Raw genomic sequence first — 16,431 nt, 5'->3', positions numbered from 1 at the left:
TAAACCTAAGGGCTGGGGTGCCCCAGGCCTGGGCTCCCAAATCCTAAGGGCAGAGGCGCCCCAGGCCTGGGACTACCAAAGCCTAAGGGCTGGGGCGCCCCAGGCATGGGGCTCCCAAAGCCTAAGGGCTCGGGTGGCCCTGGCCTGGGCCTCCCAAATCCTAAGGGCTGGGGCGGCCCAGGCCTGGGGTTCCCAAAGGATAAAGGCTGGGGCGCCCCAGTCCTGGGGCTCCCAAAACCTAAGGGCTGGCGAACCCCAGGCCTGGGCTCCCAATGCCTAAGGGATTGGGGCAACCGAGGCCTGGGGCTCCCAAAACCTAAGGGCTGGGCCCCCAGGCCTGGGGCTCCCAAAGCCTAAGGGCTGGAGCGCCCCAAGCCTGGGGCTACCAAACCAAAGGGCTGGGGCTCCCCAGGACTGGGGCCCCCAAAGGATAAGGGCTGGGGCTCCCCATTGCTGGGGCTCCCAAAGGATAAGGGCTGGGGCGCCCTAGGCCTGGGGCTCCCAAAGCCTAAGGGCTAGGGCGGCCCAGGCGTTGGGCTCCCAAAGCATAAGGGCTGGGGCGCCCCAGGCCTGGGTCTCCCAAAGGATAAAGGCTGGGTAGCCCCAGGCCTGGGGCTCCCTAAGCCTTAGGGCAGGGGCGCCCCAGGCTGGGGCTCCCAAAGCCTAAGGGCTGTTGCGCCCCAGTCGTGGGGCTCCCTAAGCCTAAGGGCTGAGGCGCCCTGGCCTGGGGCTCCCTAAGCCTAAGGGCTTGGGCAACCCAAGTCTGGGACGCCCCAGGCCTGGGGCTCCCTAAGCCTAAGGGCTGGGAGGCCCCAGGTCTGGGGCTCCCAAAGCCTAAGGGCTGGGGGGCCCGAAGCCTAAGGCTCCCTAAACCTAAGGGCTGGGGCGCCCCAGTTCTGGGACTCCGTATACCTAATGGCTGGGGCGCCCCAGGCCTAGGGCTCCCTAAGAGTAAGGGCTGGGGTGCCCCAGGCCTGGGGCTCCCTAAGCCTAAGGGCTGTGGCGCCCCAGGCTGAGGCACCCAAATCCAATGTGCTGGTGCGCCCCAGGCCTGGGCTCCAAATGCCTAAGGGCTGGGGCACCCGAAGCCTGGGGCTCCCTAAGACTAAGGGCTGGAGCGCCCCAGGCCTGAGGCTCCCTAAGCCTTAGGGCTGGGGCACCCCAGTCCTGGGCTTCCAAAGCCTAAGGGCAGGGGCGCCCCAGGCCTGGGGCTCCCAAAACCTAAGGGCTGGGGCACCCCAGGCCTGGGGCTCCCAAAGCCTAAGGGCTGGGGCGCCCCAAGCCTGGGGCTACCAAAGCCTAAGGGCTGGGGCGCACCAGCCCTGGGTCTCCCAAAGGATAAGGGCTGTGGTTTCCCAGGCCTAGGGCTTCCAAAGGATAATGGTTGGGGTGCCCCAGGCATGGAGCTCCCAAAGCCTAAGGGCTGGGGCGGCCCAGGCGTGGAGCTCCCAAAGCCTAAGGGCTGGGGCGCCCCAGGCCTGGGGCTCCCAAATGATAAGGGCTGGGGCGCCCCAGCCTGGGTCTCCCAAAGCCTAAAGGCTGGGGCGCCCCAGGCCTGGGCTCCCTAAGCCTAAGGGCTTGGGGGCCCCAGGCCTGGGGCTCTCTAATCCTAGGGCTGGGGCGCCCCAGTCCTGATGCTCCCGAAGCCTAATGGCTGGCGAGCCCCAGTCCTGGGCTCCCAATGCCTAATGGCTGTGTCGCCTCAGGCCTGGGCTTCCCAAAACCTAAGGGCTGGGGCGCCCCAGGCCTGGGGCTCCCAAAACCTAAGGGCTGGAGCGCCCCAGGCCTTGGGCTCCCAAAACCTAAGGGCCAGGGGGCCCCAAGCCTGGGGCTACCAGAGCCCAAGGGCTGGGGCGCCCCTGTCCTTTGACTCCCAAAGCCTAAGGGCTGGGACGCCCCATGCCTGGGGCTCCCTAAGCCTAAGGCCTGGGGCACCCTAGGTCTGGGGCTCCCAAAGCCTAAGGCTTGGGTGCCCCAGTCCTGAGGCTCCCTAAGCCTAAGGGCTGGGGTGCCCCTGGCCTGGGGCTACCTAAGCCTAAGGGCTGGGGCTCCCCAGGCTGAGGCACCCAAATCCTAAGGGCTGGTGTGCCCCTGGCCTGGGACTCCCTAAGCCTAAGGGCTGGGGCTCCCCAGGCCTGGGGCTCCCTGCCTAAGGGCTGGGGCGCCCCAGGCCTGGGCTCCAAATGCCTAAGGAATGGGGTGCCCCAAGTCTGGGCCTCCCTAAGACTAAGGGCTGGGGTGCCCCAGGCCTGAGGCTCCCTACGCCAACGGGCTGGGGCGCCCCAGGCCTGGGCTCCCAAATCGTAAGGGCAGAGGCGCCCCAGGCCTGGGGCTACCAAAGCCTAAGGGCTTGGGCGCCCCAGGCCTGGGGCTCCCAAAGCCTAAGGGCTCGGGTGCCCCTGGCCTGGGGCTCCCAAATCCTAAGGGCTGGGGCGGCCCAGGCTGGGGGTTCCCAAAGGATAAGGGCTGCGGCGCCCCAGGCCTGGGGATCCCAAAGCCTAAGGGCTGGCGAACCCCAGGCCTGGGCTCCCAATGCCTAAGGTATAGGGGCGCCCCAGGCCTGGGGCTCCCAAAGCCTAATGGCTGGGGCGCCCCAAGCCTGGGGCTACCAAACCTAAGGGCTGGGGCTCCCCAACCTGGGGCCCCCAAAGGATAAGGGCTGGGGCTCCCCATGCCTGGGGCTCCCAAAGGATAAGGGCTGGGGCACCCCAGGCCTGGGGCTCCCAAAGCCTAAGGCTTGGGTGCCCCAGTCCTGAGGCTCCCTAAGCCTAAGGGCTGGGGTGCCCCTGGCCTGGGGCTACCTAAGCCTAAGGGCTGGGGCTCCCCAGGCTGAGGCACCCAAATCCTAAGGGCTGGTGTGCCCCTGGCATGGGCTCCCTAAGCCTAAGGGCTGGGGCGCCCCAGGCATGGGCTCCCTAAGACTAAGGGCTGGGGCGCCCCAGGCCTGAGGCTCCCTAAGCCTAAGGGCTGGGGCGCCCCAGGCATGGGCTCCCAAAGCCTAAGGGCAGGGGCGCCCCAGGCCAGGGGCGACCAAAGCCTAAGGACTGGGGTGCCCCAGGCCTGGGGCTCCCAAAGTATAAGGGCTGTGGCACTCCAGGTCTGGGGCTCCCAATGCTTAAGTGCTGTGGCGCCCCTGGCCTGGGGCTCCCAAAGCCTAAGAGCTGGGGCGCCCCAGGCCTGGGGCCCCCAAATGATAAGGGCTGGGGCGCCCCAGGCCTGGGGTTCCCAAAGGATAAGGGCTGGGGCGCCCTAGGCCTGGGTCTCCCAAAGTATAAGGGCTGGGTCGCGCCAGGCCTGGGGCTTCCTAAGCCTAGGGCTCGGGCGGCCCAGGCCTGGGGCTCCCGAAGCCTAAGGGCTGGCGAGCCCCAGTCCTGTGCTCCCAATGCCTAAAGGCTGTGGCGCCCCAGGCCTGGGGCTCCCAAAACCAAAGAGCTGGGGCGCCCCAGGCGTGGGGCTCCCAAAACCTAAGGGATGGGGCGCCCCAGGCCTGGGGTTCCCAAAGCCTAAGTGCTGGGGCCCCCCTAGCCTGTGGCTACCACAGCCTAAGGGCTGGGGCACCCCCAGCCTGGGGCTCCCAAAGGATAAGGGCTGGGGCGCCCCTTGCCTGGGGCTCCCTAAGCCTAAGGGCTGGGGCGCCCCAGGCCTGGGGCTACGAAAGCCTAAGGGCTGGGGCGTCCCAGGCCTGGGGCTCCCAAAGGATAAGGGCTTGGGAGCCCCATGCCTGGGGCTACCAAAACCTAAGGGCTGGGCCGCCCCAGGCCTGGGGCTCCCAAAGCCTTAGCGCTGGGGCGGCCCAGGAGTGGGGCTCCCAAAGCCTAAGGGCTGGGTTACCCCTGGCCTGGGGCTCCCAAAGCCTAAGGGCTGGGTTACCCCTGGCCTGGGGCTCCCAAAGCCTAAGGGCTGGGTCGCCCCAGGCCTGGGGCTCCCTAAGCCTAAGGGCTGGGTCGCCCCAGTCCTGGGGCTTCCAAAGCCTAAGGGCTGGGGCTCCCCAGTACTGGAGCTCCCTAAGCCTAAGGGCAGGGGCTCCCCAGGCCTGGGGCTCCCTAAGACTTAGGGCAGGGGCGCCCAAGGCTGAGGCTCCCAAAGCCTAAGGGCTGTTGCGCCCCAGTCGTGGGGCTCCCTAAGCCTAAGGGCTAAGGCGCCCAGGCCTGGGGCTACCAAACCTAAGGGCTGGGGCTCCCCAACCTGGGGCCCCCAAAGGATAAGGGCTGGGGCTCCCCATGCCTGGGACTCCCAAAGGATAAGGGCTGGGGCACCCCAGGCCTGGGGCTCCCAAAGCCTAAGGGCTGGGGCGGCCCAGGCGATGGGCTCCCAAAGAATAAGGGCTGGGGCGCCCCAGGCCTGGGTCTCCCAAAGGATAAAGGCTGGGGAGCCCCAGGCCTGGGGCTTCCTAAGCCTAAGGGCTGGCGCGCCCCTGGCTGCGGCTCCCAAAGCCTAAGGGCTTTTGCGCCCCAGGCCTGGGGCTCACTAAGAGTAAGGCTGGGGAGCTCCAGGCCTGGGGCTCCCTAAGCCTACGGGCTGGGGCGCCCCAGGCTGGGGCTCCCAAGTACTAAGGGCTGGTGCCTCCCATGCCTGGGGCTCCCTAAGCCTAAGGGCTGGGGCGCCCAGGCCTGGGGCTCCCAAAGCCTAAAACCTGGGGTGGCCCAGGCCTGGGGTACCCAAAGCCTAAGGGCTGGGGCACCCTTGGGCTGTGTCTCCCAGAGCTTTACGGCTGGGGTGCCCCGGGCCTGTGGCTCCCTAAGCCTAAGGGCTGTGGCGGCCCAGCCTTGGGGCTCCCTAAGCCTAAGTGCTGGGGCGCCCCAGGCCTAGGGCTACCTAAGTCTAAGGGGTGGGACTTCCCAGGCCTAGGGCTCCCTAAGAGTAAGGGCTGGGCCCCCCCGGCCTGGGGCTCCCTAAGCATAAGGGCTGGTGCGCCCCAGGCCTGGGACTCCCTAAGCCTAAGGGCTGGGGCTCCCCAGGCCTGGGGCTCCCTACGCCTAAGGGCTGGGGCGCCTCAGGCCTGGGCTCCAAATGCCTAAGGGCTGGGGCGCCCCAGGCCTGGGGCTCCCTAAGACTAAGGGCTGGGGCGCCCCAGGCCTGAGGCTCCCTAAGCCTAAGGGCTGGGGCGCCCCAGGCATGGGCTCCCAAAGCCTAAGGGCAGGGGCGCCCCAGGCCAGGGGTTCCCAAAGCCTAAGTGCTGGGGCCCCCCTAGCCTGTGGCTACCACAGCCTAAGGGCTGGGGCACCCCCAGCCTGGGGCTCCCAAAGGATAAGGGCTGGGGCGCCCCTTGCCTGGGGCTCCCTAAGCCTAAGGGCTGGGGCGCCCCAGGCCTGGGGCTACCAAAGCCTGAGGGCTGGGGCGTACTAGGCCTGGGGCTCCCAAAGGATAAGGGCTTGGGCGCCCCATGCCTGGGGCTACCAAAACCTAAGGGCTGGGCCGCCCCAGGCCTGGGGCTCCCAAAGCCTTAGCGCTGGGGCGGCCCAGGAGTGGGGCTCCCAAAGCCTAAGGGCTGGGTTACCCCTGGCCTGGGGCTCCCAAAGCCTAAGGGCTGGGTCGCCCCAGGCCTGGGGCTCCCTAAGCCTAAGGGCTGGGTCGCCCCAGTCCTGGGGCTTCCAAAGCCTAAGGGCTGGGGCTCCCCAGTACTGGAGCTCCCTAAGCCTAAGGGCAGGGGCTCCCCAGGCTTGGGGCTCCCTAAGCCTTAGGGCAGGGGCGCCCAAGGCTGAGGTTCCCAAAGCCTAAGGGCTGTTGCGCCCCAGTCGTGGGGCTCCCTAAGCCTAAGGGCTAAGGCGCACTGGCCTGGGGCTTCCTAAACCTAAGGGCTTGGGTGCCCCAATTCTGGGACGCCCCAGGCCTGGGGCTCCCTAAGCCTAAGGGCTGGGAGGCCCCAGGCCTGGGGTTCCCAAAGCCTAAGGGCTGGGGGTCCCGAAGCCTAGGGCTCCCTAAACCTAAGGGCTGGGGCGCCCCAGTTCTGACTCCGTATACCTAATGGCTGTGGCGCCCCAGGCCTAGGGCTCCCTAAGAGTAAGGGCTGGGAGCCCCATGCCTGGGGCTCCCTAAGCCTAAGGGCTGGGGTGCCCCAGGCCTGGGGCTCCCAAAGCCTAAAGGCTAGGGCGCCCCAGGCAGAGGCACCCAAATCCTAAGGGCAGGTGCGCCCCAGGCCAGGCCTCCAAATGCCTAAGGGCTGGGGCGCCCCAAGGCTGGGGCTCCCTAAGACTAAGGGCTGGGGCGCCCCAGGCCTGAGGCTCCCAAAGCCTAAGGGCAGGGGCCCCCCAGGCCTGGGGCTCCCAAAACCTAAGGGCTGGGGCGCCCCAGGCCTGGGGCTCCCAAAGCCTAAGGGCTGGGGCGCACCAGGCCTGGGTCTCCCAAAGGATTAGGGCTGGGGCTCCCCAGGCTGGGGCTTCCAAAGGATAAGGGCTGGGGCGCCCCAGGCTGGGGCTCCGAAAGCCTAAGGGCTGGGGCGGCCCAGGCATGGGGCTCCCAAAGCCTAAGGGCTGGGGCGCACCAGGCCTGGGGCTCCCAAATGATAAGGGCTGGGTCGCCCCAAGCCTGGGGCTCCCAAAGGATAAGGGCTGGGGCGCACCAGGCCTGGGGCTCCCAAAACCTAAGGGCTGGGGCGCCCCAGGCCTTGGGCTCCCAAAACCTAAGGGCCAGGGCGCCCCAAGCCTGGGGCTACCAGAGCCCAAGGGCTGGGGCACCCCTGTCCCTGGGCTCCCAAAGCCTAAGGTCTGGGGCGCCCCAGGCCTGGGGCTCCCTAAGCCTAAGGCCTGGGGCACCCTAGGCCTGGGGCTACCTAAGCCTAAGGGTTCTGTCGGCCCAGGATTGGCGCTCCCTAAGCCTAAGGCCTGGGGCGACCCAGGCCTGGGGTTACCTAAGCCTAAGGGGTGGAGTGCCCCCGGCCTGGAGGTCCCAAAGCCTAAGGGCTGGGATGCCCCAGGCCTGGGGCTCCCTAAGCCTAAGGGCTTGGGGGCCCGTGGCCTTGGGCACCCTAAACCTAAGGGCTGGGGTGCCCCAGGCCTGGGCTCCCAAATCCTAAGGGCAGAGGCGCCCCAGGCCTGGGACTACCAAAGCCTAAGGGCTGGGGCGCCCCAGGCATGGGGCTCCCAAAGCCTAAGGGCTCGGGTGGCCCTGGCCTGGGCCTCCCAAATCCTAAGGGCTGGGGCGGCCCAGGCCTGGGGTTCCCAAAGGATAAAGGCTGGGGCGCCCCAGTCCTGGGGCTCCCAAAACCTAAGGGCTGGCGAACCCCAGGCCTGGGCTCCCAATGCCTAAGGGATTGGGGCAACCGAGGCCTGGGGCTCCCAAAACCTAAGGGCTGGGCCCCCAGGCCTGGGGCTCCCAAAGTCTAAGGGCTGGAGCGCCCCAAGCCTGGGGCTACCAAACCTAAGGGCTGGGGCTCCCCAGGACTGGGGCCCCCAAAGGATAAGGGCTGGGGCTCCCCATTGCTGGGGCTCCCAAAGGATAAGGGCTGGGGCACCCTAGGCCTGGGGCTCCCAAAGCCTAAGGGCTAGGGCGGCCCAGGCGTTGGGCTCCCAAAGCATAAGGGCTGGGGCGCCCCAGGCCTGGGTCTCCCAAAGGATAAAGGCTGGGTAGCCCCAGGCCTGGGGCTCCCTAAGCCTTAGGGCAGGGGCGCCCCAGGCTGGGGCTCCCAAAGCCTAAGGGCTGTTGCGCCCCAGTCGTGGGGCTCCCTAAGCCTAAGGGCTGAGGCGCCCTGGCCTGGGGCTCCCTAAGCCTAAGGGCTTGGGCAACCCAAGTCTGGGACGCCCCAGGCCTGGGGCTCCCTAAGCCTAAGGGCTGGGAGGCCCCAGGTCTGGGGCTCCCAAAGCCTAAGGGCTGGGGGGCCCGAAGCCTAAGGCTCCCTAAACCTAAGGGCTGGGGCGCCCCAGTTCTGGGACTCCGTATACCTAATGGCTGGGGCGCCCCAGGCCTAGGGCTCCCTAAGAGTAAGGGCTGGGGTGCCCCAGGCCTGGGGCTCCCTAAGCCTAAGGGCTGTGGCGCCCCAGGCTGAGGCACCCAAATCCAATGTGCTGGTGCGCCCCAGGCCTGGGCTCCAAATGCCTAAGGGCTGGGGCACCCGAAGCCTGGGGCTCCCTAAGACTAAGGGCTGGGGCGCCCCAGGCCTGAGGCTCCCTAAGCCTTAGGGCTGGGGCACCCCAGTCCTGGGCTTCCAAAGCCTAAGGGCAGGGGCGCCCCAGGCCTGGGGCTCCCAAAACCTAAGGGCTGGGGCACCCCAGGCCTGAGGCTCCCAAAGCCTAAGGGCTGGGGCGCCCCAAGCCTGGGGCTACCAAAGCCTAAGGGCTGGGGCGCACCAGCCCTGGGTCTCCCAAAGGATTAGGGCTGTGGCTCCCCAGGCCTAGGGCTTCCAAAGGATAATGGTTGGGGTGCCCCAGGCATGGAGCTCCCAAAGCCTAAGGGCTGGGGCGGCCCAGGCGTGGAGCTCCCAAAGCCTAAGGGCTGGGGCGCCCCAGGCCTGGGGCTCCCAAATGATAAGGGCTGGGGCGCCCCAGCCTGGGTCTCCCAAAGCCTAAAGGCTGGGGCGCCCCAGGCCTGGGCTCCCTAAGCCTAAGGGCTTGGGGGCCCCAGGCCTGGGGCTCTCTAATCCTAGGGCTGGGGCGCCCCAGTCCTGATGCTCCCGAAGCCTAATGGCTGGCGAGCCCCAGTCCTGGGCTCCCAATGCCTAATGGCTGTGTCGCCTCAGGCCTGGGCTTCCCAAAACCTAAGGGCTGGGGCGCCCCAGGCCTGGGGCTCCCAAAACCTAAGGGCTGGAGCGCCCCAGGCCTTGGGCTCCCAAAACCTAAGGGCCAGGGGGCCCCAAGCCTGGGGCTACCAGAGCCCAAGGGCTGGGGCGCCCCTGTCCTTTGACTCCCAAAGCCTAAGGGCTGGGACGCCCCATGCCTGGGGCTCCCTAAGCCTAAGGCCTGGGGCACCCTAGGTCTGGGGCTCCCAAAGCCTAAGGCTTGGGTGCCCCAGTCCTGAGGCTCCCTAAGCCTAAGGGCTGGGGTGCCCCTGGCCTGGGGCTACCTAAGCCTAAGGGCTGGGGCTCCCCAGGCTGAGGCACCCAAATCCTAAGGGCTGGTGTGCCCCTGGCCTGGGACTCCCTAAGCCTAAGGGCTGGGGCTCCCCAGGCCTGGGGCTCCCTGCCTAAGGGCTGGGGCGCCCCAGGCCTGGGCTCCAAATGCCTAAGGGATGGGGTGCCCCAAGTCTGGGCCTCCCTAAGACTAAGGGCTGGGGTGCCCCAGGCCTGAGGCTCCCTACGCCAACGGGCTGGGGCGCCCCAGGCCTGGGTTCCCAAATCGTAAGGGCAGAGGCGCCCCAGGCCTGGGGCTACCAAAGCCTAAGGGCTTGGGCGCCCCAGGCCTGGGGCTCCCAAAGCCTAAGGGCTCGGGTGCCCCTGGCCTGGGGCTCCCAAATCCTAAGGGCTGGGGCGGCCCAGGCTGGGGGTTCCCAAAGGATAAGGGCTGCGGCGCCCCAGGCCTGGGGATCCCAAAGCCTAAGGGCTGGCGAACCCCAGGCCTGGGCTCCCAATGCCTAAGGTATAGGGGCGCCCCAGGCCTGGGGCTCCCAAAGCCTAATGGCTGGGGCGCCCCAAGCCTGGGGCTACCAAACCTAAGGGCTGGGGCTCCCCAACCTGGGGCCCCCAAAGGATAAGGGCTGGGGCTCCCCATGCCTGGGGCTCCCAAAGGATAAGGGCTGGGGCACCCCAGGCCTGGGGCTCCCAAAGCCTAAGGGCTGGGGCGGCCCAGGCGATGGGCTCCCAAAGAATAAGGGCTGGGGCGCCCCAGGCCTGGGTCTCCCAAAGGATAAAGGCTGGGGAGCCCCAGGCCTGGGGCTCCCTAAGCCTAAGGGCTGGCGCGCCCCTGGCTGCGGCTCCCAAAGCCTAAGGGCTTTTGCGCCCCCGGCCTGGGGCTCACTAAGAGTAAGGCTGGGGAGCTCCAGGCCTGGGGCTCCCTAAGCCTACGGGCTGGGGCGCCCCAGGCTGGGGCTCCCAAGTACTAAGGGCTGGTGCCTCCCATGCCTGGGGCTCCCTAAGCCTAAGGGCTGTGGCGCCCAGGCCTGGGGATCCCAAAGCCTAAAACCTGGGGTGGCCCAGGCCTGGGGTACCCAAAGCCTAAGGGCTGGGGCACCCTTGGGCTGTGTCTCCCAGAGCTTTACGGCTGGGGTGCCCCGGGCCTGTGGCTCCCTAAGCCTAAGGGCTGTGGCGGCCCAGCCTTGGGGCTCCCTAAGCCTAAGGGCTGGGGCGCCCCAGGCCTAGGGCTACCTAAGTCTAAGGGGTGGGACTTCCCAGGCCTAGGGCTCCCTAAGAGTAAGGGCTGGGCCCCCCCGGCCTGGGGCTCCCTAAGCCTAAGGGCTGGGGCGCCCCAGGCATGGGCTCCCTAAGCCTAAGGGCTGGGGCGCCCCAGGCATGGGCTCCCTAAGACTAAGGGCTGGGGCGCCCCAGGCCTGAGGCTCCCTAAGCCTAAGGGCTGGGGCGCCCCAGGCATGGGCTCCCAAAGCCTAAGGGCAGGGGCGCCCCAGGCCAGGGGCGACCAAAGCTTAAGGACTGGGGCGCCCCAGGCCTGGGGCTCCCAAAGTATAAGGGCTGTGGCACTCCAGGTCTGGGGCTCCCAATGCTTAAGTGCTGTGGCGCCCCTGGCCTGGGGCTCCCAAAGCCTAAGAGCTGGGGCGCCCCAGGCCTGGGGCTACGAAAGCCTAAGGGCTGGGGCGTCCCAGGCCTGGGGCTCCCAAAGGATAAGGGCTTGGGCGCCCCATGCCTGGGGCTACCAAAACCTAAGGGCTGGGCCGCCCCAGGCCTGGGGCTCCCAAAGCCTTAGCGCTGGGGCGGCCCAGGAGTGGGGCTCCCAAAGCCTAAGGGCTGGGTTACCCCTGGCCTGGGGCTCCCAAAGCCTAAGGGCTGGGTTACCCCTGGCCTGGGGCTCCCAAAGCCTAAGGGCTGGGTCGCCCCAGGCCTGGGGCTCCCTAAGCCTAAGGGCTGGGTCGCCCCAGTGCTGGGGCTTCCAAAGCCTAAGGGCTGGGGCTCCCCAGTACTGGAGCTCCCTAAGCCTAAGGGCAGGGGCTCCCCAGGCCTGGGGCTCCCTAAGCCTTAGGGCAGGGGTGCCCAAGGCTGAGGCTCCCAAAGCCTAAGGGTTGTTGCGCCCCAGTCGTGGGGCTCCCTAAGCCTAAGGGCTAAGGCGCCCAGGCCTGGGGCTCCCAAAACCTAAGGGCTGGGGCGCCCCAGGCCTGGGGCTCCCAAAGCCTAAGGGCTGGGCCGCCCCAAGCCTGGGGCTACCAAAGCCTAAGGGCTGGGGCGCACCAGGCCTGTGTCTCCCAAAGGATTAGGGCTGGGGCTCCCCAGGCCTGGGGCTTCCAAAGGATAAGGGTTTGGGCGCCCCAGGCCTGGGGCTCCCAAAGCCTAAGGGCTGGGGCGGCCCAGGCGTGGGGCTCCCAAAGTCTAAGGGCTGGGGCGCCCCAGGCCTGGGGCTCCCAAATGATAAGGGCTGGGGCACCCCAGGCCTGGGGCTCCCTAAGCCTAAGGGCTTGGGGGCCCCTGGCCTTGGGCACCCTAAACCTAAGGGCTGGGGTGCCCCAGGCCTGGGGCTCCCTAAGCCTAAGGGCTGTGGCGCCCCAGGCTGAGGCACCCAAATCCAATGTGCTGGTGCGCCACAGGCCTGGGCTCCAAATGCCTAAGGGCTGGGGCGCCCGAAGCCTGGGGCTCCCTAAGACTAAGGGCTGGGGCGCCCCAGGCCTGAGGCTCCCTAAGCCTTAGGGCTGGGGCACCCCAGTCCTGGGCTCCCAAAGCCTAAGGACAGGGGCGCCCCAGGCCTGGGGCTCCCAAAACCTAAGGGCTGGGGCGCCCCAGGCCTGGGGCTCCCAAAGCCTAAGGGCTGGGGCGCCCCAAGCCTGGGGCTACCAAAGCCTAAGGGCTGGGGCGCACCAGGCCTGGGTCTCCCAAAGGATTAGGGCTGGGGCTCCCCAGGCCTGGGGCTTCCAAAGGATAAGGGTTTGGGCGCCCCAGGCCTGGGGCTCCCAAAGCCTAAGGGCTGGGACGGCCCAGGCGTGGGGCTCCCAAAGTCTAAGGTCTGGGGCGCCCCAGGCCTGGGGCTCCCAAATGATAAGGGCTGCGGCGCCCCAGCCTGGGTCTCCCAAAGCCTAAAGGCTGGGGCGCCCCAGGCCTGGGGCTCCCTAAGCCTTAGGTCTAGGGGCCCCTGGCCTGGGGCTCCCTAATCCTAGGGCTGGGGCTCCCCAGTCCTGATGCTCCCGAAGCCTAATGGCTGGCGAGCCCCAGTCCTGGGCTCCCAATGCCTAATGGCTGTGTCGCCTCAGGCCTGGGCTTCCCAAAACCTAAGGGCTGGAGCGACCCAGGCCTTGGGCTCCCAAAACCTAAGGGCCAGGGCGCCCCAAGCCTGGGGCTACCAGAGCCCAAGGGCTGGGGCGCCCCTGTCCTTTGGCTCCCAAAGCCTAAGGGCTGGGGCGCCCCAGGCCTGGGGCTCCCTAAGCCTAAGGCCTGGGGCACCCTAGGCCTGGGGCTCCCAAAACCTAAGGACTGGGGTGCCCCTGGCCTGGGGCTCCCTAAGCCTAAGGGCTCTGTCGGCCCAGGCTTGGGGCTCCCTAAGCCTAAGGGGTGGAGTGCCCCCGGCCTGGAGCTCCCAAAGCCTAAGGGCTGTGGCTCCCCAGGCCTGGGGCTCCCAAATCCTAAGGGCTGTGGCGCCCCAGACCTGTGCTCCAAATGTCTAAGGGCTGGAGCGCTCCAGGCCAGGAGCCCCCAAAATATAAGGGCTGGGGCTCCCCAGGCCTGGGGCTCCCAAAGGATAAGGGCTGGGGCGTCCCAGGCCTGGGGCTCCCCAAGCCTAAGGGCTAGGGCGGCCCAGGCGTTGGGCTCCCAAAGCATAAGGGCTGGGGCACCCCATGGATAGGACGCCCCAGGCCTGGTCCTCCCTAAGCCTAAGTGCTATTGCGCCCCTGGCCTGTGACTCCCAAAGCCTAAGTGCTGCGGCACCCAGGCTGGGGCTCCCAAAGCCTAAGGGCTGGGGCGCCCTAGGCCTGGGGCTCCCAAAGACTAAGGGCTGGGGCACCCCAGGCCTGGGTCTCCCAAAGGATAAAGGCTGGGGAGCCCCAGGCCTGGGGCTCCCTAAGCCTAAGTGCTGGCGCGCCCCAGGCTGCGGCTCCCAAAGCCTAAGGGCTGTTGCGCCCCAGGCCTGGGGCTCCCTAAGCCTAAGGGCTTGGGGTTACCAGTTCTGGGGCTCCCTAAACCTATGGGCGGGGGTCCCCAGGCCTGGGGCTCGCTACACCTAAGGGCTGGGGCGCCCCAGGCCTGCGCTCCCAAAGCCTAAGGGCTTTTGCGCCCCAGGCCTGGGGCTCACTAAGACTAAGGCTGGGGAGCTCCAGGCCTGGGGCTCCCTAAGCCTAAGGGCTTGGGCGCCCCAGGCTGGGGCTCCCAAGTACTAAGGGCTGGTGCGTCCCATGCCTGGGGCTCGCTAAGCCTAAGGGCTGGGGCGCCCAGGCCTGGGGCTCCCAAAGCCTAAAAACTGGGGAGGCCCAGGCCTGGGGTTCCCAAAGCCTAAGGGCTGGGGCACCCCTGGCCTGTGTCTCCCAAAGCTTTACGACTGGGGTGCCCCCGGCCTGGGGCTCCCTAAGCCTAAGGGCTGTGGCGGCCCAGCCTTGGGGCTCCCTAAGCCTAAGGGCTGGGGCGCCCCAGGCCTAGGGCTACCTAAGTCTAAGGGGTGGGACTTCCCAGGCCTAGGGCTCCCTAAGAGTAAGGGCTGGGCCCCCCTGGCCTGGGGCTCCCTAAGCCTAAGGGCTGGGGCGCCCCAGGCTGAGGCTCCCAAATCCTAAGGGCTGGTGCGCCCCAGGCCTGGGACTCCCTAAGCCTAAGGGCTGGGGCTCCCCAGGCCTGGGGCTCCCTACGCCTAAGGGCTGGGGTGCCTCAGGCCTGGGCTCCAAATGCCTAAGGGCTGGTGCGCCCCAGGCCTGGGGCTCCCTAAGACTAAGGGCTGGGGCGCCCCACGCCTGAGGCTCCCTAAGCCTAAGGGCTGGGTCGCCCCAGGCTTGGGCTCCCAAAGCCTAAGGGCAGGGGGCGCCCCAGGCCTGGGGCTCCCAAAGTATAAGGGCTGTGGCACTCCAAGTCTGGGGCTCCCAAAGCTTAAGTGCTGGGGCGCCCCTGGCCTGGGACTCCCAAAGCCTAAGGGCTCGGGTGCCCCTGGCCTGGGGCTCCCAAATCCTAAGGGCTGGGGCGGCCCAGGCCTGGGGTTCCCAAAGGATAAGGGCTGGGGCGCCCCAGGCCTGGGGCTCCCAACACCTAAGGGCTGGGGAACCCCAGGCCTGGGCTCCCAATGCCTAAGGGATTGGGGCGCCCCAGGCCTGGGGCTCCCAAAACCTATGGGCTGGGGCGCCCCAGGCCTGGGGCTCCCAAAGCCTAAGGGCTGGGGCGCCTCAAGCCTGGGGCTACCAAACCTAAGGGCTGGGGTTCCCCAGGCCTGTGGCCCCCAAAGGATAAGGGCTGGGGCTCCCCATGCCTGGGGCTCCCAAAGATAAGGGCTGGGGCGCCCCAGGCCTGGGGCTCCCAAAGCCTAAGGGCTGGGGCGGCCCAGGCGTTAGGCTCCCAAGGCATAAGGGGTGGGGCGCCCTAGGCCTGGGTCTCCCTAATCCTAAGGGCTGGCGCGCCCCAGGCTGCGGCTCCCAAAGCCTAAGGGCTGTTGCGCCCCAGGCCTGGGGCTCCCTAAGCCTAAGGGCTTGGGGGTCCCAATTCTGGGGCTCCCTAAACCTATGGGCGGGTGTCCCCAGGACTGGGGCTCGCTACACCTAAGGGCTGGGGCGCCCCAGGCCTGCGCTTCCAAAGCCTAAGGGCTTTTGTGCCCCAGGCTTGGGGCTCACTGAGACTAAGGCTGGGGAGCTCCAGTCCTGGGGCTCCCTAAGTCTAAGGGCTGGGGTGCCCCAGACTGGGGCTCCCAAGTACTAAGTGCTGGTGCGTCCCATGCCTGGGGCTCCCTAAGCCTAAGGGCTGGGCCGCCCAGGCCTGGGGCTCCCAAAGCCTAAAAACTGGGGAGGCCCAGGCCTGGGGTTCCCAAAGCCTAAGGGCTGGGGCACCCCTGGCCTGTGTCTCCCAAAGCTTTACGGCTTGGGTGCCCCGGGCCTGGGGCTCCCTAAGCCTAAGGGCTGTGGCGGCCCAGCCTTTCGGCTCCCTAAGCCTAAGGGCTGGGGCGCCCCAGGCCTAGGGCTACCTTAGTCTAAGGGGTGGGACTTCCCAGGCCTAGGGCTCCCTAAGAGTAAGGGCTGGGCCCCCCTGGCCTGGGGATCCCTAAGCAAAGGGCTGGGGCGCCCCAGGCTGAGGCTCCCAAATCCAAAGGGCTGGTGCGCCCCAGGCCTGGGACTCCCTAAGCCTAAGGGCTGGGGCTCCCCAGGCCTGGGGCTCCCTACGCCTAAGGGCTGGGGCGCTTCAGGCCTGGGCGCCAAATGCCTAAGGGCTGGGGCGCCCCAGGCCTGGGGCTCCCTAAGACTAAGGGCTGGGGCGCCCCAGGCCTGAGGCTCCGTAAGCCTAAGGGCTGGGGCGCCCCAGGCCTGGGCTCCCAAAGCCTAAGGGCAGGGGCGCCCCAGGCCAGGGGCGCCCAAAGCCTAAGAGCTGGGGCGCCCCAGGCCTGGGGCTCCCAAAGCCTAAGGGTGGGCGGCCCAGGCGTAGGGCTCCCAAAGCCTAAGAGCTGGGACGCCCCAGGCCTGGGGCCCCCAAATGATAAGGGCTGGGCACCCCAGGCCTGTGGTTCCCAAAGGATAAGGGCTGGGGCGCCCTAGGCCTGGGTCTCCCAAAGTATAAGGGCTGGGTCGCGCCAGGCCTGGGGCTTCTTAAGCCTAGGGCTGGGGCGGCCCAGGCCTGGGGCTCCCGAAGCCTAAGGGCTGGCGAGCCCCAGTCCTGTGCTACCAATGCCTAAAGGCTGGGGCGCCCCAGGCCTGGGGCTACCAAAGCCTAAGGGCTGGGCCGCCCCAGGCCTGGGGCTGCCAAAGCCTTAGCGCTGGGGCGGCCCAGGAGTGGGGCTCCCAAAGCCTAAGGGCTGGGTCACCCCAGGCCTGGGGCTCCCTAAGCATAAGGGCTGGGGCGACCCAGACCTGGGGCTTCCAAAGCCTAAGGCTGGGGCTCCCCAGTACTGGAGCTCCCTAAGCCTAAGGGCAGGGGCTCCCCAGGCCTGGGGCTCTCTAAGCCTTAGGGCAGGGGCGCCCCAGGCTGAGGCTCCCAAAGCCTAAGGGCTGTTGCGCCCCAGCCGTGGGGCTCCCTAAACCTAAGGGCTAAGGCGCCCTGGCCTGGGGCTCCCTAAACCTAAGGGCTTGGGTGCCCCAAGTCTGGGACGCCCCAGGCCTGGGGCTCCCTAAGCCTAAGGGCTGGGAGGCCCCAGGCCTGCGGCTCCCAAAGCCTAAGGGCTGGGGGTCCCGAAGCCTAGGGCTCCATAAACCTAAGGGCTGGGGCGCCCCAGTTCTGGGACTCCGTATACCTAATGG

The sequence above is a fragment of the Tenrec ecaudatus genome, chromosome 9, assembly GCF_050624435.1.
Source record: "Tenrec ecaudatus isolate mTenEca1 chromosome 9, mTenEca1.hap1, whole genome shotgun sequence".
Classification (NCBI taxonomy): domain Eukaryota; kingdom Metazoa; phylum Chordata; class Mammalia; order Afrosoricida; family Tenrecidae; genus Tenrec; species Tenrec ecaudatus.
Note: the sequence above shows the minus strand (reverse complement) of the source record.